General features: G+C 49.3%; 1 long non-coding RNA gene across 2 annotated transcripts in view; it reads right to left on the bottom strand.

Annotated features, from left to right (window-relative positions):
- LOC106733085 (uncharacterized) overlaps positions 1 to 24993 on the bottom strand; it is a 150336-nt gene that overhangs the window by 55409 nt on the left and 69934 nt on the right. The window contains exon 6 of one of the 2 annotated variants that reach the window (XR_012906056.1): positions 2304 to 2972. The exons of the other annotated variant lie outside the window; for it this stretch is intronic. This is a non-coding gene — a long non-coding RNA (uncharacterized LOC106733085). Of the gene's footprint in view, positions 1 to 2303; positions 2973 to 24993 lie in introns of those variants that run through there. 2 annotated transcript variants of the gene reach the window in all.

The following is a 24993-nucleotide window of genomic DNA, read 5'->3' as shown; positions in this document are numbered from 1 at the left end:
ACGAGCCTGTATCGAGACGGTGATTCGATGCATGTCATGTATTCTCCTTTAACAACCTCACTCTCATGCTTTTCTTTCTTTTAGTAATAAACCTTCAGATTTTAGATTCTATAAGATTAGCTCAGCGTGATCTTGTGGGTAAGAGCCAGAGTGTAAATTGATCGGGACCTGTGGCTGGTTTCTTGGGACCGGAAGAATCCATACAGGGTTGATGGGATTGGGTTCTATAACCCCTCACCTGTGTTAGCCCCGGGGCTGACTGGGGCACAGGGAGAGCTGGGGTGGCAGAGGGGTTTTGCTCGTGAGGCATCTGGCTGGCCAGATTGGCAGCTGGAGCACTCGGTGTGACTGGTTTGTAACCTGTTTGGGAAGGTCTCCAGTCAGGGGCTTTAAGGAGCCCCAAATTTGAGCAATTCGCCCTGAGCGGACGCCTGCAGCCGTGCCCGGGCCTGGCCCGGTCCATCACAATTGCATGCTGGGATCTGTAGTCCAGCCAAGCAGGATCGTCAGTCTGAGGAACGGGTGTGATCCTCTATTTGGGGCAGCCCCCTCGAGCTTTCCACCATCCCCTGGGGTAGAAGAGAATGAGCTGCCCCAGCTCCCATGCTGATGCTCAACCCCAGGTGCTTTTTGCTGAGCAAGGGGCACTGCCAGTCCCATGTCATGTCCCCAAGGGGCCAGGGATCCACCACCTCTCCTGGGTCGAAGGCGTCGCTTCCTGAAGGGCACGTTTCCTCTCGCCGCCCTTCAGTCCTCTCCGGGCCAAGGCGCGGCCCCTCTACATGCCCGCCCAGGCCAGCGCCCTGGGATGCCGCTGGGCAGAGGAGCGGGAGAGCCCCAGCTGGGGGAACCCTCTGGAGTCACCCCTCGGAGCCACGGGGCCATCCGCCCTGAGCCCCTCACAGGGCAGGTCATCAAGCCCCTCACACCGAGCCTCGCTCAGGTACACGGGCTGGGGATCCCCTGCTTAGCCCGAGAGCGTGCTGCCGGCCCGGGCGTCGGAGGGGCCCTGACTGGAACGGGGCGGGGGGAGGTGTGCTTATCGTAGGATAAACTCGCCGCTAGAAGTGACTCCTGCTGGCTCCATCCCCGCTGGATACGCCCGTCCGTCACTGGGTCCCTCCACGCGGCTTGGCCCTCCAGCGTTCTCCCTTTCCAAGGGGGGGGCCAAGTCTCTCGGGACTTGCCTTTCCAGGCCGTCGTCGAATTCAGGACCATGCCACGTTCCTCAGGGGCCCACAGGGCAACCAACCTAAGTCTGCCCTCTACTGTAGACTATAGGGCCTTCTCCTCAGCAACCAGGGTCGGCCTCCTCCCAGAGCCTATAGCTAGCTCCCTGTGCTTCTACTTCCCTCCTCTAGCTCTGCACCCGATGCACGCACAGCTGGGTTACCAGGAGAGTGCCTGCCCAGCTGAGCTTTGTTGTCCAGTAGGGCTTGTCTCAACAGCCAAATTCTCCGCCTGTTAATTAGCCCATCGCCCTCTCAGGAGGGGCGTGGCGCCGACACCCCGTTGCTTGGCCGGTGTGTTAGTAGAGCGGTGGGAAGCCTAGGACTGGAGTCGCAGAGGACGCAACGGTGCCTTAGCCACGCCATGGAGAAGCCCACAAGTGGGCTAGTAAGGGGCTACCGTCCTGTCACCCACAGAGCTCCGGGAACAAAAGGGTTAACTCCCAACCATTGGCTGTGGCCTTGACCCCCTCCGCCCCCCAGCGCTCTCACGTGTCCCAGCTGTCCCCTGTGCTGAATTCTTATTCAACTTCAAACTGACAAACTGTTTTTAATCTTTTCCTTCCATCCAGCTTGGAGATTGGGAAGCAAAAATCAATACTGGCTGGCAGGTGATCAAGCTGCTTCAGACGGGTGTTGAGGAGAGACGGGGCGGGGGAAGGCTGGGAGGGGGGAGTCTGACTAAGTACTATGAGTTACAGGCTTGTGGTGCAGAGGGCTCTGCTCCCTCTAGCCTTGAGCAGGGGAGCTCGGGAACATCATTAGAACAATCGGGTCATGAGTTCACGGCTGGCCAGGTGCCTGGAGAGACACAGGCAGGAGTATTTCACCGGCACTTAGTGCCTGAGCGCAGAGAAAGGGAGTTTTGAGGCGCTGTAATTAGCACTGAGTATGTCATACACACAGCAACAGAGGCTACCAAGGAGCGGGACAATCTGGCACCTGCCTGTGGCTTTCTGGGCGCCTGCAGGCCCTTTAAGGGATCCGTGAGAGGTTGTCGTTACCATAGAACACCGGTTTTTAGCCTGAGGGGCTGCAGAGGGGCCTATGATTTCCAAAGGGGCCTGCACCGTCGTCGGAAATTGTTTAGGGGCCCACAAATGAAACCAGGTTGAAAGCCACTGACCCAGGCGGCTGAGCGTGTAGCGACTAACGCCCTCTGGGGGCCGTCTGGGCCTCCCGAGGGAACCGCAGGGAATTCTTGCCCCAAGTTCCTGATTCTCCGCTACAGGGCTTTAGCGCCGGCTTTTTGTTCTTAAGGGCCTCGGTTCAGTCCCCCAGTGGTCGAAGCCATCACAACCTCCTAGGACATTATCCTGACCGAACGCTGGCCATTTAGATTCACACCAGTATAACTTCGCCATGGAAACAAGCCTGCAGTGTGGCTAGGCCCCCCTGGGCGGCCATTTTAATTTAGTTCCCACTTTGACACCAAGTCCCGAATGGACCCATTGTGACCCATCCTTTTGCCGCCTGCATGTCCCGCTACTGCAACACTCCCGGCTTGAGGCTGAATGCCAGCCGGCCACACAGGCTGACGCAGATGTACCACACAACTGTAACACAAGCTACCACAACACATCACACCTGGCTTTGGCCAGTCCTCCATCCTATGTCAGAGTCCAAACTCACCAGACAAGCCTGGGGCTTTGCTTCTGTTCCAAGCAACCACAGGACACGAGGAATATTCTTTTCCTGACAGGAAAACTTCTGGAAGGGGTATCCCACAGGTTTCATCGGCAACTAGAAAGCATGACACATCACAGAACTTTACCCAGTTGCCAGCGAATCGTTTATTTTGTCCTTCCTCTTTTCTTTTCCTCTGCATCTCCCCTCTGACCCTACTGCCTCTGGACCTCACCAGCCACTAAAGCAGCTTGGAAAATGGAAGGAAACAGCAATTCTGAAAATATCACCTACATTTTGTGGGCGTGCATTCAAAATTTTGCCTCTGAACTGCTTTTCCACGTTTGAAAAGTCAAAACATTTTCTTGGGCGTCAGGACCAGTGGAAAAATGCCCCCAAATTATAACTCTATTGCACATCATTCTTTGCGAGGGGTGCTGTTTTTCATTGAAATTCAAAATGTCAGCGAAAACTTCCAACCAGCCACATGTGAGGAATCCCTCACGGACACAACCAAAGCAGCAATAACGTGCTTCCTCACCTCCATCCTCTTCCTCCTCCTGAGTGCATTTGTCACATGTAGGCTATACCTACACTGCAGTTCTTTTTCGGAAAAAGGTACGCTAATTGCCGTTGGCAATTAGCGTACCTTTTTCCGATTCTTTTGTCGGAAGAGGCTTTTCTGACATTTGGCCCAGCTACACGGAGCCAAACGTGGGGGAAACCTCCTCTTTCGGAAGAGTCTTTATTCCTTATAAAATGAGAAATACAGAGCTTCCAAAAAAACGCACCTGCTTTTTTGGAAACTGATCTGGACGTGGCAGAGTTTTTTTGGGATATCGGAGGTATCCCAGAAAAACTCTAGTGTAGACCAGTGGTTCTCAACCATGGGCCATATGGCTCCCCAGGGGCCAAGCCCAACCTCTAAGGGGCCCCATGGAAAAAACGGAACATTAGGTAAATGATGTACCATTTTTTCCAACTAAAAGCAGCTATGAGGGGGGCCACAGAGGTAAAGGAGGCTCAGAAGGGAGCCATGAGCAAAAAATGGTTGAGAAACACTGGTGCAGACAACCGTACAGAGGAAGACCTCTGAAATGAAAAACATTTACATGAGCAGGGGCAAGTAGGACCTTGAGAGGAATGACTTGTTGTGTGTAACCCCCGGATTATAACACACCGATGCAAGAGACACCCGGGATGGGCCCCCTCGGGAGAGGAATGGAGTTTTTCCGGGATCTCCACGAGGACAAGGCTTACAGAGCCGAGGATGCAGGCTGACTGTCAAGAAATGCTCCCCGGCAGAAAGACACGTTAGTCTGTAGAACAGCCTCCCGAAGGCCGTGGCGGAAGCCCAGTCGCCTGGTTCATTTTACGTTAGGCTGGACAACGCCCTGCAGAACAGACTGTAGGGAGCAGTCCTGCTCCCCTCCCCCATAAGCCCCTGGAAAGGGACTAGATGTGACCAAATCGGCCTTTTCCAACTCAGGCTTCTCGGATCCAGACGACTCTCAGCATATTTGTTAGCAGTGGGTTTGCGCCGGGAGCCCCCCGAGAACCAAGCTGACATTTGAAAATGATCAGTTTAGGAACTTTCCCCCTCCCCCCTTCCCTTTGAGTCTCTTATTCTATTGTTACCATTCCTCTGAGCTTTTAGCATCTAACTCGGTAAATCTCCAGGAAATACGGCTGTGTTTGTGTTGTCACATCTGATCAGAGCCCGGCCAGCGGGGGAGCAGTGGCGGTAGGCGAGGAGGTGGGGGGGAGGAGGAGAAGGGATTGCCCTGGGCCCCACACAGAGCCAGCATGCAAATGAAAGCCAGCTCCATAAAAATAGCCCCAGCAGTCACATTTTATTACAACCAGATTATTGGAATTGGGTTACTGGAAACTGGCAAAAGGGAGAAGGGGGGAGAGAGAGAGAGAGAGATGAGGTCAGGCATAAATTATTCTAAATATTTGAACTTTGAGAATGCCCACGGGCATGCAGCCTTCCTCGGATGTATGCCGATCTCTAGAGATGGCTGGACGCACTCGGTGTATCACTCACTCGCCACCTCTCCGCACAAGGACGCTTTCTTCCCCTCTACACACAACACAAACAAATCCTTTCTTTTGTCGTGCTTTATGGGGAGCGGTGGGGCGCTAGGGAAATCGGTCATGTGATTTTTTTTAAAAAGTCCAATTTGCATTTGTTTGGGGGAAAGAGGGGATGTGTGTGTATACGTACACACACACACACACACACACACACACACACACACACAGCCCCCTATGCCAGTGCTGTAGGAATTGATTGTTTCTTTCCCAGGGAGGAGCTGCAACACAAGACAGACAGCAGGGTGTGACCCCCAGCCCTGCGTCTCTAGAGCCCCGTTCAGACAGAAGTCCATTGAAAACATTTTTCTAGGGGAACCCGGATCCCCCAAGGGGTCACATGGTGCAAACGGCTAATGAGCGGCGGGTGCATCCATTCTGCACAAGTGATGAAGTTACACAGGTCACCCCACGCAAGAGCCAAGGGAAGATTTGTCTCTGTCTGTTCTCTCTTGGCAGTGCCTAGACCTGTTGGAGAAATGTTTTAGAGCAGCTCCCGCCCCCCCCCCACACACACCCTCAGATGTTTCTAGTGTGTATCAATACACACACACACACTCAGATGTTTCTAGTGTGTATCAAGATAGCGACTCTGCTATGCCTGGTTTGCTCCAGGCTCCATCTTGCAGCTCCGTCTCTAACTGGCAGGGGTCCGGCCCCAGGGAACCGGCTACAGTGCACAGGAATTCAGTGGAGACTCTCGGGACAGCAACAGGCGTTCTCCTGGTGCTGTAGGAAATGCCCCTCCTGGAGGGGCCACGGGAAGAATTCACACCCCACAGCAACGCAGCTGGGGCCACCTAACTTTTCACTGGGGCCCATCCCTAGCTTACCGCCATGCCCCCATAGGATGGTTCGGAGCAGCCGCTTCTGGCTCTGACCCCGTAGGGACAGCTCTGTCTGATCAGTCTGAGGCCACGCCGGCTACCCACACCTCTGGGGGCTAGGAAGGGGTTTCTCTGTAAACCTCACCAGCCTCAGGGCTGTCACAATCGGAATCGGGGCTTGGCCCTTCCTGCTCGTTTCTCGTTCTCGCGAGGGAAGATCTGCTCTGCTGCCCCCAGCCTGTGAATCCTCCTAAGTGGCAAGACACGTCAATGCCAGTTTCATTTTCCCACGGAGCAACAGAATGAAATTGAATTGGGTGCTATTACTGAACAGAGGAGCAACATTTTTCACCAAAACGGAAGGTTTTTTTCCAGTAAAAAATACATTTGTGGTGACACCAACATGTTTCACGAATTAGTGTCAATGTTCCCAAACTGTCTCAATTGAAGAAACTTGAAACAGCTGCTCCCCTCCCTACAAAACGGAAATATTTTATCTCGATGTTTTCCAAATGAAACATTTCCCTTTGCTTTCTTGGAAATTTCCCTTTCATTTTATTTTGAAAAGTTTGAAAAAAAACCACTCAGAGCCCAGACAGTTTCTTTCATGGTGAATGAAATGTTTCATTTGATTCCAAACACATTTTTTCCCAACTTTTAGAATCCTGAACATTTTGAAAAATTATATTTTGAATAGCAGCAGTGAATTTGACAAGAACAGGTCAATTTTCACGCTCTGTACTGGAGCAGCCTACAGGCTGAGGAATATATTGCTACATCGGTTTACTCTCTGTTTATAAATGGAATGTTAACTTTCTAACCAGAGCGGCTAGATATATTCTCAATTGCTCATTCATTGTTTAAAAAAAAAAAAAAAAACAACTTTCTCCATTTTGGCTGAAATTTTCCAGGTGATTTTTTTTGTTAAACACTTGAACAAGAAACAGCTCAACCCTTTTAAACACAAGAACAGCTGGGGGGGGGGGGGGGGGAGAGGTATTTTCTCTGTTATAAAAACAATTTTTTGTAACATTTCTTGAACAGATCTGGAGCTCAAAGTGGTGGGGGACAAATGGAAAATTGGCAGAGATCTAGCACTCATTAAGCAGAAGTGTCTCTGAATGCCTAAATGAAAACCAGGCCTAGATTTAAAAAAAGAAAAAAAATAAGAGCCTCAAAGTAAGTCTAATCTGTTCTGATAACTAGCTTCCCCATGTGAGAGAGGATAGTAAGACAGAATTCTTATGTATAGGGTAAGGTCTAGGAACATAGAACTCTGCATCAGGAGAGACAAGCTTGTTAAGGCAACACATGCAGAGAAAGGAAAAAACCCACCTGTCCCTCTTTCTACGCTTGAAACTGAACACCCTCAAACCACATTCAGGCACCTGCGTTACTGGCTTGCTTTTAAAAGGGCCAAGCCTCCAACAACTTCCATTGATGCTCTTACTTTTGGGCACTGGGTCTATTCTGCAGGCATCTCTAATGCGCTGCGGAGAAGGCACCCCTACATCGGGAGAAGGACGAGTCAGCAGTCGGCCCAGACCCACGTTCAATTCTCATTCCTGCCCCATACAACCTGGGGCAGTCCCCCCTCCGTAGTGGAGAGACTAGCCCTGGTGTGGGGAGGAGACATGCAGGAACAAATGTGAAGTGCTCGCATACGACAATAGTGGGGCCCATATCACCACCTTCAAGATTTGCTGACTTACGAACCTTTGAGAAATGCCTTTCCAGCACTCCCAATACATGTGGCCGGAGTGGTCTGTAGTATTCAGAAAGGAGGGGGGGCTGAGCTAGAGTGCTCCTGAATTACTCCCGGCTGGCCAGCACCCGTCCAAGTATTCCTGGGAAACCCTCAGGTTTGGTAAAAAGCCAGCTCCTTCTAGCCATGAGACTCTCATCTTTGGAGGGTACCATGGCCTCACCCACTTCGGCCTGGGAGATCTCTCTACATGCAGGGACGTGCTCCCAGAACCACACCTTGGTTGTGCTGCCTGTCAAGCCACAGAGCCATGCGAACAAGAGAGACAGCTGGAGGTGGGGAGTAGTCTAAGGACCTTGGTGCCAAAACGTTAGTCTTTCACTGACATCAAAAAGGCTTTTGTAAAACATTCATGTGGGCGGAATATTTTGGCCCACACCTAGAAACTCTACAGTAAATTTGTTCCGGTTTTCTTTAAAAAATTAGTTTGAGACCACTACTTAAAAAAGAACCCACATGTTGCCAGAAATGTGATTCCTGAAACCAAATATTTTCAGATCTTGGTTTTATCACCAAAAAAAAATCCCACAAAAAAATCTCATGACAATTGATTGGCATTTTTGGATGTTTTCTACTCGGCAGGTATATGGGACCTTAGACAATTCACATCATGTCCTTGTTCATCCAGCTGCAAGTGGGAACAGCACGGTTGATTTACCTGTCTATCTACAAGAAGCAGTGTTGCCTAATGAAAAGAGCACCCAGGATCTGTTAGATAACCTTGGGCAAGTCACTTAATCTCTGTGTCTTAGCATCCCTACCTGTAAAATGGGGATGGATATTTTGTCAAGTGCTTTGAGATCTACAAATCAATGGTGCTCTTTGAAATCCACATATTTATGGAAGGAGGATTCCTTAGCAATGGCCTTTTTGTTATCCATCTGAGCTCAATCAATGTACCGTAGCTGGCGTACACTGAGAGGCGGGGCCAGAGTTGGAGATCCTCAGGCTACACAGCAGGGTTGGAGTCGGGGAAGCTCAGGGGAGGGCAAAAACTGGCGCAATCACTTTCTGCAGCCAGAGCAGCTGATTTAAATAGAAAATGAAAGACGGGTCCCCTGAGTATGGAAAGAGCTTTCAGCCTGGGCTGGAGGAGACGGCTTAAAACTTCATGTTTGAAATATTTACTCTTCCCGGGGCCTTTGCTTCCCAGGAAATGACAAGAGATGAGGAAAACGAAGGCCCCTCTGCGGAGCCTACCGAGCCGACCTGGAAACCCAGGGCTCCATTTTCTGCCGGTGCCTGTGACAGACGCATGAAGCATTGTGTGGGAACCGTGCTTTTCCAGGCTGCTATGGTATCCTGCACAGGGTATGTCTAGGCTATCCTCTTCCTCATGGCGCTGAATTCACCAGCCAAGTCACTCCACCAGGGCAGGCCTGCTTGTTTCCCCCCCAAAGACTGAGCGACCACACAGCTCTTGCTACACCAGCCTATTAAAAACAGAACAGAACCGACACGCTCATAAGCCGACCGGAGATCTCCCGTACCCAGCAATGGGCTCAGGCAGGTCAATCAACCGCCCCCCCGCCCCCCCCCCCCCCCCGAGTCCGTCCCTTACATTAGTCGGGGGCATTTAGCCCGGTGTTTCCAGGTGCAGGCTGACAATGGGGGTTTTCTTCCCAGGGTGGAGCTTCAAGCCCCCTTCCGAGGAAACCCACCGCGCCCGCGTTGTGCCAGGCAGCTCCTTGGCCTTCCTACACTCCCCCAAAGTTGGTGTCCGCCTCCTAGAAAAGCCCTGTAAGACTCCCTTGCATTGTAACACAATGGACCCCAAAGGGTTTCATCCCAACTCAATCAGAACAATCCAGGATGCTGCCGGGAACTGCCCTCTGTCCCAGTCGGAATCGCAATGCCCTGCCTGGCACCACCTTGTCCCAAGGGGGGCATGGCGTGTCTGAAATGCAGCCACCGGGGGCTTTCCTTGTGGCCACAACCTCCTGGGCTGTGATGGGGGGCAGTACTGGCCCTCGCCTTCCCAGATGCACCTCCTGGCTGCGGCTTGCTGGGGCCGCCAGCAGGTCTGGAGACACTGGGGGTAAATGCTGGAGGAGCGGGCACCCAGTGAGTTCCCCCATCCTCAGGCTCCAGCCACAAGCCCTGCTCCCCAGCCACAGGACTTCAGGATCTGGCTTCAGGGCCCTCTGATGAAGGGGGATAGGATCGAGAACTATAAAATCATGACTGGTGTGGAAAAAATGAATAAGGAAAAGTTGTTTACTTATTCCCACAATATAAGAATGAGGGGTCACCAAATTACATTAAGAGGCAGCAGATTGAAAACAAAGAAAAGGAAGTGTTTCTTCATTCAGCGCATTGTCAACCTATGGAACTCCTTGCCAGAGGATGTGGTGAAGACCAGTACTTTAACAGGGTTCAAAAAAGAACTTGATACATTTATGGAGGTTAGATTCATCAATGGTTCTTAGTTAGGGTGGGTAGGAATGGTGTCCCTAGCCTCTGTTTCTCTGGAGGTGGGTGACAGGGGAGGGATCACATGAGGATTCCCTGTTGTGTTCCCTCCCTCTGGGGCAGCCAGAGCTTAATTTGCCCCCAGGCTTGTCAGGGCTGAGTAAGCGAGCTATGAAGAGTGATCTGAACAAGCTACAAGCATCACTTTTCACACCAGACTTACCAGCTGGTGACAAACACAGCGCAGTGCTCAGACGTGTGTTTTTTCAGTCACTTGCGATTCCTACAGTGAATTTTATATTTTAGGGAAAAAATGTGGGAGCGGCACCAGCAGGAGTGGGTGGCTGCACGCTGAGGCCACCAAAAATGTGCCTTAAAATCTCGGATAGCTGTAAGGGGGCCCAACCTCCTTCGATTCCCCACCCGTGCAGCACACAGGCTGGGGGGGATCCTCTAACATTCAAACAGGCCTTGCCGGGCCTCTGCTGTGTGACCTATAACGCAAGCAATCAAGGAGGGAACATAGATTTCCGCAGGCCCCTGCACAGGTGTAGGTGGACGAGTCGATACCGCCTGCCAAGTATAAAGTGCTTTGGCATGCAAGTCGGTATATTAATGTCAAATATTATTACAGAATATTGTAGTTCAGTGCAACATTATATGTTGGAGCAGCTGTTTTAGTGGAACCTGATTTAGACTAATGACAAGTATTGCTTTAACCGGGTCAGCCCTGACATAAATTTAGCTAGCGCCAGGTAGTCTCAAGCTGCTAGCCACGGATGGTGACAGAGTCTCAGGGCAGAGCTACTCTTAAAATGCTGCAGCGACACAGCTGTGCTGCTGTAGACTGTAGTGGAGGCGCTCCTATGCCGGCAGGCGGGAGTTGGCTCGTCAGGGCGGTTAATCCACCTCCCCCCGGAGGTGGCGGCTATCTCAACAGGAAAAGTTCTCCCATTGACAGAGTGCTGTCTGCATCTGGGGTTAAGGCTGGTGTAACCATGTTGCTGGATTTTCTAGTAGGCTTGCCAGATGCTTTCAACAAAAATCCCGAACGCGGCAAACTTGGTTGAGAAAAAAAAAGGGAGGGGGGCAAAGTCGTTCAGCCAAAAAAAAAAAAAAATGTCACTGCACCTTTAAATTGCCCCACACACCTCACTCTCCCACCCCCGCCACACGCAGCAGGGGGAAATACCGGATATTTCTGATATTTTCTGGTTTTTTGTATCAGATGGGGGAGCCAAACACCAAACAGTCCGGGTGAAAACCGGACACCTGGCAACCCTATCTTCTACCCAGCTGAGTGATGTAAAGTGAAACTGATGTAGGTCTGTGGTGAGGATCTTGCCTGCGTGTACATACGCAACTTGCTAAGTACACAGGAAGGAGTACAACACACTGGGCTGTCACGTAAAAGTTGCCACACCGATATCAAAGGAGCATTTTTGCTTCATTAATCTTAGCAAAAGACAATTGGATTCTCGCAGGCTCAGTCAAGAACAGCAGTGGTCAGTGAGCAATGACCTCAAAAGTTCGACATTAAGGGATTAAGGCTCGGAAGGATTCAACTTTTACTGGTAAATGCCGGCAAATGTCGATTTCCCCATACATGCGCAAGCTGACAAAAATATATTGCCATGAATAATAATAAGTGGAATTTACAGCTAGGCAAAGCAAGACAACTGCTGCTCGAGAACTCATGCGAGCTGGATTTCCGGCTCAAAGTGTGGCACAAAGTGTTGGCCATTTGTGTTTTAATGGTGATAAAGTTATTTCAACATCTGCTAGCATTAAATAATTATTGTTTACAGTTGTGGGGAATGCTGCTGGGTCAGACATTTAAAAGCAATAAGGATGGGAAAATGCTTTAAAAAAACCCACAGGTGTTATCAATCAAAATGAGAAAAGAAAAATCAAATTCTGCCACTCTTCCCTCTGTCCTTTTTTTTTTTTTTTAAACGTGTGCAGATACTAACTCCTTTCATTGTTCTTGTTAATCTTACTTTGCCTCTTTTTTCTTTAAAAAAAAATCTAGAAAATTCCCTATGAAAGCTACATGAAGAGAACATGAAGATCAATTATACAACAGGACGGAGACTTGGGTACTGGTTAGAGAAAGGAAAATGTACATGAGATGTTCTGGACTCTTTTCCCAGCTTATTTGTTTGTCTTTCTAGCTCACATATTCTTAAAGGTTCTCATCGCCTTTATATTATAGTGCTGGACACTCACTCTCTGACGGTGTGGCTTTCGGTGCACAGGAAAGGGTACTTGGGATATACGTTTGGGCAGCCAGAAGGAGGCAGGATGGTCTAGTGGAAAGAGCAGTGACCTTTGTCTCTGGAGACCAGAGTCTATAACTGGCCTGGCCGCTTGGGTGACTTTCAGCATGGCATTTCCCCTCTCTGGGCATCAGTTTCCCCATCTGTAAAATCGGTGTGATGCTCCGGGCAACCGTTGTACAGCGCACTCAGCTACGGCGGAGAGACCTAGGCATGGTTATTTCCATGTGCGTTTCTCATTGAGGTCCCTCAGCTGTTCATACATACTTGGTTGGTGGGCACCTTTCCACTAAGGACTCAAATCCAAAGGCAAATTTTCAAAGGCTCCACCAAGTGTCTTCACTTTCGAACACACACATGCGTTTAAAGCGAATCCCTGGCTATAGGGGGGCAGGCGCGTAATTTTTGGAGGCTTGGGATTGGCAGGGCTGACGATGGAGGAAACAGAAGAGAAACCAGCCTGTTCCCACTAGAATGTTATCAGCTCTGCCCGGCAGACAGTTTTAATCAGCACATTAACCAGATATGAATTACAAGGCACAGAGGAGCAACATATAGTCAGCCACAAGGGACTGCTTTTCTGGAGTTCCCTTTCCGCTCATAACTGCATTTGCAAGAGGATCCCAGAATTGCCCAGTTCCTCTCAACTACATTACCTGCTAGATCGTTTCAAGTTGACTCCACCAATGACCTTTTCTGGGGCTTCTGCTTTACCTGCAGCCACTTGCAAGTACCCTGGGAGAGAACTGCTACAGAAAAGCATCCGGGGTCTAAGGTGTGTTGGCCCAACTCTGCTCCTGCTTAAGTCAGTGGCAAAACTCCTTTGGCCTTCAAGAGGAGCTGAGCTGCCCCATGCTGGATGCTTCTGAAGAGGTGTGCCTTAACCCCCTGATGTTTACAATCACATTAACAGGGATTTGGAGCCATTGCTGAGGGATACTGTTGCCTATGGGACTTTTCAGTTTAGAAAAGAGAAGACTGAGTGGGACAGGATAGAGGTCTATAAAATTGTGGCTGGTGGGGAAAAAGAGACTAAGAAAAAGCTGTTTACTTATTCCCACAATATAAGAACGAGGGGTCACCAACTGAAATGAATAGGCAGCAGGTTTTAAACAAACAAAAGGACGTTTTTTCTTCACTCAGCGCACCATCAACCTGTGGAACTCCTTGCCAGAGGATGTTGTGAAGACCAGGACTTTAACAGGGTTCAAAAAACAACTAGATCTATTCATGGAGGATAGGTCCATCAATGGCTATTAGCCAGGGTGGGTAGGGATGGTGTCCCTAGACTCTGTTTGTCAGAGGCTGGAAATGGATGAAGAGGGAGTGATCACTTGAGGGTTACCTGTTCTGTTCACTTCTGGGGTACCTGGCATTGGCCACTGTCAGCAGACAGGACACTGAGCTAGATGGACCTTTGGTCTGACCCAGTGTGGCCAGTCTCATGTTCCCATGCTAGGACTCTCCCATGCTTTCACTCTCTATTGCAGCATCTAGACGTTCTGAAGGACACATGTTTCAGTTTTGTGGGGTTAAAAATAGATCCATTTTCCATGTCTTGTTGAATTTTTATTGATTTTTTCATTTGTTTATCAACGTTTTTCAGCAAAATAGTCAACAAATGTTTATGGACCACTAGGCTCTGACTCTCTGACTGCGTGGCTTTCGGTGCACACATTCCAGCATTGGCCACTGTGGGCAGACAGGACACTGGGCTAGATGGACCTTTGGTGTGACACAGTCTGGCCATTCTTATGTTCTTACTAACGATTGTAATTAATTAGTTGCATTACCATAGCCCCCATTTTGCTAGCTGCTGTACAGACAGAACCACCCAAAGGCCCCTGCCCCATGGTTATTCCAACTGAAGTATTTGATCATTTCCATTGTTCATGGTTGGGAATTTTTGAGTGTTTGTTGTGGTAAAAATGCTGATTAGTTAAAACAAAACCTGTTCTTTTCTTTGTGTGTTTCAAAATGATAAAATACGGGCTCCGCTACGCAAGGCAGAGCCAAGTCACAAAAGGCCACAAGAAAGGAGCTCACTTTTGATGGGTGGAGGATGGGAACGAGGTGATTGGAGACCAAGAGGAGGTTGACCTGGTCATATCAGCGAGGCATGAAGATGGCCCGAACTGAGTCTACAGCATGGACTGGATCAGAACCAATGATGCTGGGGCTTTTTCTGCTCCTCTTCATTGGCGCTTCCATTACCGACTCTTGTGCTGTCGGGGGTTATTCTGATTGCTTTACAAAACAAAGGCAGGGCTTAGGAGCCCTTCCTCCATGAATCTGAGACGGAGGAGAGATGACTTTACTGCTAATGGGAGTGCACGCAAGACAGCAGCATTATGCAGCCTAATGGTAGGGGTGGTTGAGTGGCAGCCGGGCCAACGCTGTGCCCATTTACCGCTCACTTCAGCCAAATGACTGGTATAATTATCGCAGGCCACCGTATCATTGTAAAGCGCCTTTCTGCTGAAATTATAACGTGTCTCCTTTAATTATGTTAATTGTTAATAAGGATTCTAATTTCGGGTTCATCTTTCACCATCGAGGGGAAAAAAAAACCCCGTCACTTTTCCGACTTCTCTGGAATTTCTCTCGCAAACAGCTAATTGAAACATTCCTTCAATTTGTGCCACACTGTTTTGACAGTGGTTTTGCCCCTTGTCATAAAATCAATGGTCTTTCGCCCCTCCCCCGGCCTCTGCACACTGTCTCTTCTCTGACTGTAGGGGCTCCTTTTCCCCGTTGAAGTCTTCCTCAGATCATCGGGGTTAAGTGATCCTTTCATAGAGCCCGGTCAGACTGTCAGAAGGCATCGAGTGGCTTTTGAAAATGAGCCGTGCTAAGTGGACTTGATAGGGGTTACAACCGCCATTACTGCTCTCACCACTGTGATAAAATGGAGCAGTAATGACGGGGGACGGTGCTTATCACTGTCTTTTTTAGATCTCCTCAGATCGGTCGGGCCGGAAGCTTTTTGCCAGAGATAAATGGAACGTATGCAAGATGAACGTGAGCAGTGCAGAATCCGCACGTGTGAGGCGTTTACCTGAAGGTCCAGTGAGAAGGGGGTTTGTCACAGCGTGCTCATGAGGCGGCACAAAGTGCTGCTTGTAGGCATCCAGACTCAAACCACTTGAAACCAACAGAAAAACGTGCTGCTCTTTGAAACGAAAGAGAGCCGAGGGAGCAGCCTACGCTTCCTAGCTGTGGCCAGGCAGTCTCGTTATGGGAAAGGGTTCCCTCACCGCAGGTGTCTCTCCTCCAGGACAGCTCTCCACTTCTGGGGTAACCCACAGCCCAACATAAGACAGTCCAAGGTCCTCAACAGAGACTCTTTGGTGCCAACGAGGAGCCAATATTCTTAACACCCTTGCCTCAGGGCTGTCCAGTGTCCTGTCACCCCCTCTGGACTCCTGCCACCTTGTGAATGGCTGGTAGGGGAACCCGGGCCCTCCACCACACAAGGATCCAACCTGCCCCGTCTACCCAAACGTTTCCAGGGCTTCTTCCCTGCAACTCCGCCAGGCCGACCCCTCTTCCACATGAACCCATGAGCCTGTGTGGGGCACTCCCACTGTCACACGTCATTAGTACACGGCTGTACCACGGCAGCATGGAAAATACCTGCACAGAAGTTAAGCTCAGATGTGTATTAACCCCAGACCTTCCAGCTGAGCATTGCTCTGTTGCAAGTACAACAGGGGAGACATATCGTGGGCTTTGACTGAGACCCGTTTCCTGGCTCTGTCCTTGGCTGGTCACTGTCCCACTCTGACCTCCTGTACAACACAGGGCTTCCCCGAATTGATTCCCATTTGAATCAAAGCAGGGCTTTAAGGAAAACATCCAAACTTGATTTCAAAGCAGCCTATGATCCATCACAACCCTGGGTAACCTGGGGCAGAGAGTTGGGGTGGGGTGCCATCAGATACTTACGTAGGTGGCTCCCGGCCAGCAGCCCAGCAGGACTCTCAGTTAGGCTCCCTGCCTGCTGCAGCCCCAGGCTCAAAGTGACTGGCTGCTCCATGTGGCTCTCTGTGCTGCATGCAGGGAGAAGCTTCATATGCTGCCTCTGCCCCCAGCACAAACTCTCATCTTTCATTGGCCAATATCTGGCAAATAGGAGCTGAGAGATTGTGCTCGGGGCAGAGGCAGGGCACAAATCCTCCCCCCGCCAGGCGCACAGTGCAGAGCACGACATGGAGCAGCCAATAGCTTTGAGGGTCCCAGCAGAGTGGAGACTGGGCTGAACTGAAAGTCTTGGTGGGCTGGATCCGGCCTGCGGACCATATCATACTTGCCCTTGGTCAACAGTGGGACACTGATTCAGAAAATCCAACCATGATTCTGGGCTGCATTAACAGGAGTGTCGTGAGCAAGGCACGAGAAGTCATTCTTCCGCTCTGCTCTGCACTGATTAGGCCTTGACTGGAGTAGTGTGTCCAGTCCTGGGTGCGACATTTCAGGAAAGATGTGGACAAACTGGAAAAAGTCCAGAGAAGAGCAACAAAAATGTTTAAAGGTTTAGAAAACAGGAGCGATGAGAGACGACTGAAAGAATTAGGGTTGTTGAGTCTGGGCACATGATAACAGTTCTCAAGTGCCGAAAAGAGTCTTCCCTGGAGGAGGAGAAAAATTGTTCTCTTTGGTCTTTAAGGATAGGACAAGAAGCAACGGGCTTAAATTGCACCAAGGGAGGTTTAGGTTGGACATTAGGAAAAACTTCCTAACTGTCAGGGTGGTTAAACACTGCAAAGTGTTTCTTAAACTTTTTAAGACCGAGGAACACCAAACAATAATTTTATTTTAATGAGGAACACCAAGGATTTTTTGTTGAGGGGGAAAAAAAAAAAAAGTTGGGGGAAAGTTATTGAGGAAAAAAGTCACCTGCCCCTTTAAGAGTGGCCATTTTTAACTCTGTTGTTCTCCACGGTACACTGGTGCGCCGCAGAACACAGTTTAAAAAACACTGCACTGGAATAAATTGCCTAGGGAGGTTGTTCAATCTCCATCACTGAAGATATTTAGGAACGGGTTAAATAATTATCTATCAGGGAAGAGCTAGAATCGATGGTGCTTGGTCCTGCCACTTATCAAGGATGATCTAGACCAGGGCTACTCAACTTTGGAAGCCCCGGGGGACACAGTGAAACTCACAGCACGTGCCAAGGGCCGCAACTTAAGTGTGGTTGCATATACATGCAAATATATATGCAAATATATGCAAATAGATTCTTTCACACTGACGAGCATGAATACGATTAAGGCAAGACTACACAACACACAGGTCCCATTTAAGTCAGTTCTGCTGATATTAATAAAAAAGCAATAGTTACCCCACTTCCACCTAGATGACAGCACTTTTAATGAGCATTTTTAAAAAAAAAATTGTAGACCTGTGTTTTGGGTGTTTAGCTTGAAGCTTCGGGCTGTGCGTTTCTTGGAGTGATTTTACTCAGAAAAAGTTTCCAGGCCAGAGCGCTCCAACCTGCGGCGGGTGGGGAGCTGCGTGAGTCAGGCCAGACATGAGAGGCAAAAAAGGACAAGTGCCCGGGGGCCCCGTCCTGGATTCCCAGCAGGGCTGATGGCTCCACGTGGGAGTCTGTTGCTCCATGCGGGATGGAGGCACAGCTGCCCAGCCACGGCACCAGACTCAAACATGGCCAGTGTGAGCCAGTCAGCGCACCTCAGGCTCTGCCCACAAGGCTAAGCAGCTGGCACATCCCACAATGCCCCGGTGCTCCCGGAACCTCCTCCCTCGGGGCTAGAAACACCGACACCCTGTACCCGTCTGTTCCAGCCAGCCTGTCCGCTTGTGTCTGTCAACACTCACCCTGCCTGGGAGATGCCTGGCCGTTGTGGCGCGTGTTCCCAGTGGAGGCCATGTTCAAAGGATCCCAACCGCAGGCTGCGTGTTGAGCCCTACGTAAACCCAAACCACACAGCGGGCCGCAAACAAATGGGCCACAGGCCACGTCTGGACCACAGGCCGCATGTTGAGTAGCCCTGGTCTAGACGGTGCTTGGCCTTGCCATGAGGACAGGGAACTGGACTTGATGACCTCTCAAAGTCCCTTCCAGTCTTCTGATCTTATGACTCTAAAAATGGCAGAAGGGACATTTTGAGATAAACAAACAAAAAAACCCTTCGTTTCATTTTTTCCTAGGCAACATTTCATCAATACTGACACTTTTTTAAAATATTCCGATTTAACCAAAAATTGCAGTATTCACTGAAAAACCATTTTGACAAAAGAAATTCTGTCCAGCTCTCAGTGCACCAGTCCAGGCATTAGACATACCATAAGGGAGTCTCAACAGATGGAAGAGGCTGAATAGTTACACAAGTGGGGAGACTTTGGCATGCTCTAGTATTGTGGGTCAAGGGAACTCCATGTGGAAGAGAACGCGCAGGTTACTGGCCACTAGGACTGGGAGGACCGGGGTGTTCTTCACAGACGCAGAGACATTGGAGAAAATCGCAACTCAAAAACTCCATGAGAGTGAAAGGAAGGTGACTTACTGAGAAAGATGAGAGGCAGGACCGAATGCAGGTCTTTAGTAGAGGGGTAAATCTGCGAGTCATCATTGTAAAGACCATACTTGAGGCCATGCTCATGGATAAGAACACTTAGCAATCAGGAGTGGAAAGAAGAGCAGGCTACCAAGCCTGAGCATTGGTGGGATACCCACTGAAAGATGGAGATGGGTGTAAGCAGGGCTCGACAAACCACGGCGAGATCTACTCGCCAGCCCTGCACTGTGCATGCGTGCAGCGCCGGTGAACGGGGCGAACGGCGCGAACGGCTGAAATCTACTCACCAAGTAGAAACAGCAATTTGTCGAGCCCTGGTTATAAGGATCCACCAAATGAGGCACTGTGGTTGAATCCCCATGCAGTCCCCTGAAGAAGTCCCCAAGGGATGTCTTCTCTGTGCCGCTACATTTTGAAGCCAGAAGAGACATTATGTTCTTCTAATCACACAGGCCCGAGAATTTCATCTCATGTGGCCGTTCTCATGTTCTTCTTGACCCTCTTAGTACAAAGTTGCCTTATTATGCCCTGATGTGAAAGGATTTCTAAGCATTCAAAACTCTTGTTTATTTGAAACCTTATTAATCCAACTCTGGCCATTGTAGTTATGTCTTTGAGAGTTGTGCCTAAAGACGCCAATGGAAATAGAGGCATCATCATGCAAAGTGCTGTATAGAGACAGTCCCTGCCCCTAAGAACTAGCAAGATAAGTAGCTAAGACAAAGGCTGGGAAGAGCAAACAAAGAGAGGTCTGTAACAGAGGCAGGAATAGAAGTAAAGTCTCCTGACCACCAGTGCTGTACCTAATAGACATCACTGCCTCCCCATTAGTCATACAAAGGCATGATCCAGGTGTCAATGATCTACAGTGGCAACGAGTTCCAAAAGCAAATGAGGAATGGAAGGGAGGGCGTGGAAAGGAAGGCAGGAAGGAAGGCATGACTGTGGGAATCAGAAAGAGAAAGGGTCGCACGGAAGAGTTATCTGCAGGTAGCTGTCACAGCTCTGTGCTGCAGGCTGATCAGAATGCTGATTATTCAGCCCCGTCCATTGTCTGCTTTGACATTTCAGCTGTACTCGGGCAAGCAGCTGCTCTGCTGATCCTGAGGCTCATCATTTCTCCGTTGCCTCAGCCAGTCCCCCCTTTATTCCCAGGGCAGTTCTGCGGCGGCCGCCGCTGCTGGCAATATTGACAGACTCCAGGATTGCTCCTTCCCCACAGTCCCACAAGGTAAATTAAAAAAAGGAAAAGTCAAAGCTCTGACTGGCCACGCTCGCACTCAGGGAGTCCCAACTCAATACATCTTGGTTACTTGGAAAAGATGCTTATTAATAAGCTAGCAAGGCACAGTTAGTTCAGTGGGCTGCGGGGTCACCCAGTTAGGGGATAATTTACTTTGCAAACCTACTGCTGCATTGGATTCCTGTAATTCGACAAACACCAGACAGCTGGCATCCCCGGTGCCCATTCTGTACGTGGAACAAATGAGAAAGACGCAAGGTGGGGGATTTGTTCTACCTGCAGCCTTCCTGTAATTAATCAGATGTCTAAAAGAGGAGGGATGGGGCTGGGGAGACTGAATTAGGGGGAGTGCTTATTAAAAGGTACGGCATGGGTGTCTCTGGTCTAAATGAGAACGTAGGCAAGTGTGAGGAGGTGAGCACCAGTTACAGATAGCGGAGGGTGTGACTGCCAAGTGGGGAGAAGAAGTGCCGAAGAGGGAAGCTAGGAATGGGAAGAAAAATTCATTCTGCGATTCAGCCAATATTATTTAATCACGAGGGCTGTTCGACTGGGCAATACACCATTCCACCGAGGAATCTACCTGTGGCCTCAAGTCCCATCATGAGGTAAAGAGGCAAGCTGTGCGAAAGCATGGGAGCAGGGGAGTATTTCTTGTACTGCAAGGATGGAAACAATGAGCCTGGCTTCTAAGCAGCAACTACTATGCAGAAACTTCCCATTTTTCTATGTTTATTCAGCTCCTCTGGTCCTCTCTGGTGGCTGTGGAGGGCCAAGAGCTCACTCTCCCTTTCTTAATTAAAGATGAAAATAAATTATAAACCAACATATAGACAGACAGAGACCCGCGACAATTCAAATAAGCTATTTCCACTAAAATGCCCCCTCCTCGATTGCATTTCAACGGTTCTGAGCAGCATTCTAAAGGTCCGGGCTTTGAGGCTGGCTACCTGCCCTTCCAGTCTGTGTTCTCTCTTTGGTTGAATTTGTGCATGGGGGGGCCTCACTTCTTGATAGACAACTGTCACTGCTCTACGTGCTAGGTGGCTTCCCCCAGCTCAGTTCTAAACATCCGCCCTCCTCGGGCGTTTCTCCTCCCTGCCCTGAGCTGCCTCAACATCCCGTTAGTGCTTCACCCCTTAGCCCAACAACCCAACTGACGAAGCCCTCATGCATGTACCATCGGGCAAGGAGCATGGAAACTCAAAGTCCAAGAACCAACCCCGTAGGAGCTGTCAACTGCCACCGAATCTAAGTGCTCCTCTTAAATCCTGGTACCAATTCTCTAGCTGTGAGACGAGGTTCTTACTACCCACTCCATCCACTTTTAGCATCTCCCCCGTACATTCGGCTTTGTCTCGTTCACGTTGGCAGAAAGGGAAGAGACTCCACTTGCCTTCAGAATGATTTCTTTATATAAGGATTCGGAGAGCACAAGAGCCAGGATATATTTCAGAGAGTAATTGTGATGGAGATCTGGCCATTTCACATCAGCATCTGTGACTGTGAAAATAGAGGCCCAGGCAGAACGAAATTCTGGCCCACATCCTGCCAACACCTGAACACACGAGTGAATTCATGCATGAAGTAATCTCATTACACACCTGACGTGCAAGTCAACTCAATGGGGGGGGGAAGTTACTCCTGTGTGTAAATGTTTGCAGGATGAGACCCAAGATTTGGTATTGTATTAGTATAGCCATTAAGCACAGCTTGGAAATATTAGCCCTGTCTGAAAACCAAGCACAGGAAAAGTCATGTGTACGGAAAAAAAATATTTAAATTCCATGACATTTTACCCACTGTGAAGTTTTTACTCACCTCATAGCGGCTTGGGTTAAATATATGACGACGGCTCAAGGCCTTCTCAATGGGAAAGTTTTCTGCTGTCATATAACGCTTAAGCAGTGGTGCAAATAACCGATTTTTCAGTTCACTGCGCATACCAAAACCTGAAAAGTTTTTAACTTTTTTGGTGATCCAGAAGAGGTTGACAATTTTTTTACTTAAGTTGAATGTTTTGATTGAGGTTTTTTTAAAATAATAAAATGTAAATCTATTTTTCAAAAAAGGTCAGTTCGAACTGAAAAAATCAAAACGTTTTTCCCAAGGCTATCAAAATGGAATGTTTCTATGGTGACTTCGACATACATTTGGGAAATGGTTTGAAGAACCCAAATCTGCATTTTTCAACCTTTCAACTGAAAAATTTCACTCAGCTGTACTCTCAAGGAGAGCTGGCCACTCTGATCCAGGAGGCTGTGCTGTTTCACTGACTTTGTTTTCATTAGAACAAATCCTTGCTGTAGATCTGATACTTTCTCCGGCAGCTGAGAAGACAGCAAGGGAAGTGAGGGAAGCTCTGAGTTCTACCTGTGACCATACAAAGTCGATTCTGAGAGAACACCTAGATGAGGCCCACACACCATGCTCCACAGAACTCATCCAAGGTCCTCACCAGAAATGCCTTCTTGATCCCAAATTTGGCACATTGTTGAATTGGGAGATATGGAGCTGCGATTGCTTGATAGGCTATTATCAACCGGCTTCGTTTTGAATGGCTGGGGAGTACTTCAGCCAATCATTGCAGCTAAAGGCACTGATGGTGCCAGTATTCTTTGGACAGGCTGCTGGAGCTGGCAAACCCTAAGCATATGAAATGATGATTCCTAGACTTCCACGCAGAAGATAGGGTGGTTTCTGCCCCCTAATCCGACCTGTGGCACAGGCCATGGAGGGAATTCTTTTCTTACTATGGAAGAGAATATTCTTGAGCAACTGTGTTTGACCTAGAGCATGTTTTTTAGAAAGACACCCCTATCTGTCTTTAAAGACCCCCAAGTTGGGACATAAATGCTGCAAAATTAGTTGTCACAATCTTGGACTCCTGAACTGGGGCCAAACCAGGGCAGCGAGGAAAGAATTAGCGTTTGTGCTAAAATCCATGCCGACACTGGGATTTACAAAGAGTTTAATGAATACCCATGTCAGAGACTAAGACGACCCCAGAAATCAGAATGGACCACACGCAGTCCTTTTCTTTGTAGAACTATTCCTGAACCAGCTTCTCCACTCTAGGCCAGCTCTGTTCTCCAGGACCCCAAAGCGGTACTGCAGTCATCAGAAAGCAAAACTCCTCCAAGCGACAGGGAAGAGGATTCCTCCACCCCCTAAGCAGTGAAAAGGCCATGTATGAAGAGTCAGAAGATTGCTGGTTGTGTGGCGCCGTAATGGAATCCGAGCGGCATGCATTGAAAACACAGCAAAGAGCGACAATACTGGAGGGACCCGGACTAGGGTAAATCTTCTGGTTAGATAAGGACACGAGAGCTTTTGGTGTTGTACTGATGGATCTTCCAACAACTCTGCCAATGCATCTCATTCCTACCCTGCAGCATTTGTGCAATGCACCAGGCAACTTAACCAGTGCAACTCAATTCACCCATGTTGGTCTTTGGCTGTTCCACTCCTGGGTTGTGTGGAAGAGGGGCCATGGCTCCTGCTGGTCTGTGGGGCTGTTCCAAGATGAGGTCAAGTGCCCAACCGAGAGAAGGCTGATGCCTACTCATGTTCGTTTCAAAGCAGGTCGATTTCTGGCATCGATGGTGCCATCCAAGGGAACTTTTCCAAGAACAATGTGCTAATTGATGGTGACAAAATAACGTTCTGAAACAAATCCGGCTCCTGAATTCCAAGCCTTCGAAGAGTCCGTATGTGAACTCAGGTGAGGTGGTGTAATCTGGACACCCGGACTCCAAGGTTCAGTTTGGGCCTTGCTCACTGGTGAGCCGTGTGATCTTAGGAGAATCGCTTTGGACACCTGCCAAATGGAGATAATACTCACCAAGGTTTAACGGACAAATGGCTGCTACAGTTCTCCGTGTTCCTCTGATCAAAGGCACCATGTCTCATTCTCGCTTGGCATAAATATTCCACGCCACGACCGAGTGTGTCGCAATTCCGCTTATCCTTCTTCAGCGGCACCGCACTCTGCAGATGAAACGCGTCCAAATCGCTGAGGCTGTAATTTTCATGACACCGCCGCCTGCCTCATTTCTCTCCTGTCCTTTTAGTTTCATGAAGGTTAGAAGCATTCTTCCCCAGCGAGTGTCAAATTGCTATCTGGTGTGTAACCAGCTACCCGGGCTCCACTCAGAATATTTTATGCAGATTCTTCCTTTGTGTTGTACGGCTCATCAGTAACCAACCTGCTACAGACGCAGAGACATCTCGCATGTTTGTTTCATTTGCGTTTACCTTCTTCATTCTTGACGCTTTCCTCCGCCTCCAGCTTTGTAGCCTGGAATATTTGCTGTGTTAACAGGCTCCGGCATTTCCTGCTTGGACAGGAGGCTGCTGTATTTTTCTGCTCCCTGCCTTCCCCCTTTCCTGTCTCACTCCAGTTCAACAGAGGGAGAATCTGATATACTGATGCACCCATCAATATTCAATATTGTTTTGTGTTGGAAACACAGGTGCGGGAAATATTATCTAGCTGGTCTGTCATAACAGGGATCATAGTCCTCTTCTCTGGCCTGGGCTAATTCACAGAAGAAAGAGGAGGGCACTTCATGCTGAGAGAAATCTGCGAGCAGGCGCCTTTTTCTCATGACCATTTTGCATTTCCTCACTGTAGCCAGGCCAGGGCAAGAATCTGTTGGCTCTCTGTCATGTTGTATGTATGTATGTCCTGTCCCAAGGCAGTACAGCCCAATGGCTAGAGTCATGGTTTTGGGGCAGTAGCCCCAGTAGGGGGACCCAGGCCCACCCTACTCCACTGGGCCCCAACCCAGGGTCCTGTCGGGGGGAGGAGTGATCCGCCACTCACTCGGCAGAGAATCCGACCGTAAGATGCTGAGCTCACTCGGGTGGGAGGTACCATTCATGCACCCTCCCTGGATCACTTCCTACCAGATCCGGTGTTGGGATGCTCCATGTGGTCTCCAGATCCTTTGGTTCCACAGCACCA

The sequence above is a fragment of the Pelodiscus sinensis genome, chromosome 9 (assembly GCF_049634645.1).
Source record: "Pelodiscus sinensis isolate JC-2024 chromosome 9, ASM4963464v1, whole genome shotgun sequence".
In the NCBI taxonomy this organism is placed as follows: Eukaryota; Metazoa; Chordata; order Testudines; family Trionychidae; genus Pelodiscus; species Pelodiscus sinensis.
Note: the sequence above shows the minus strand (reverse complement) of the source record. Positions and strands in the feature narration are given on the sequence as shown.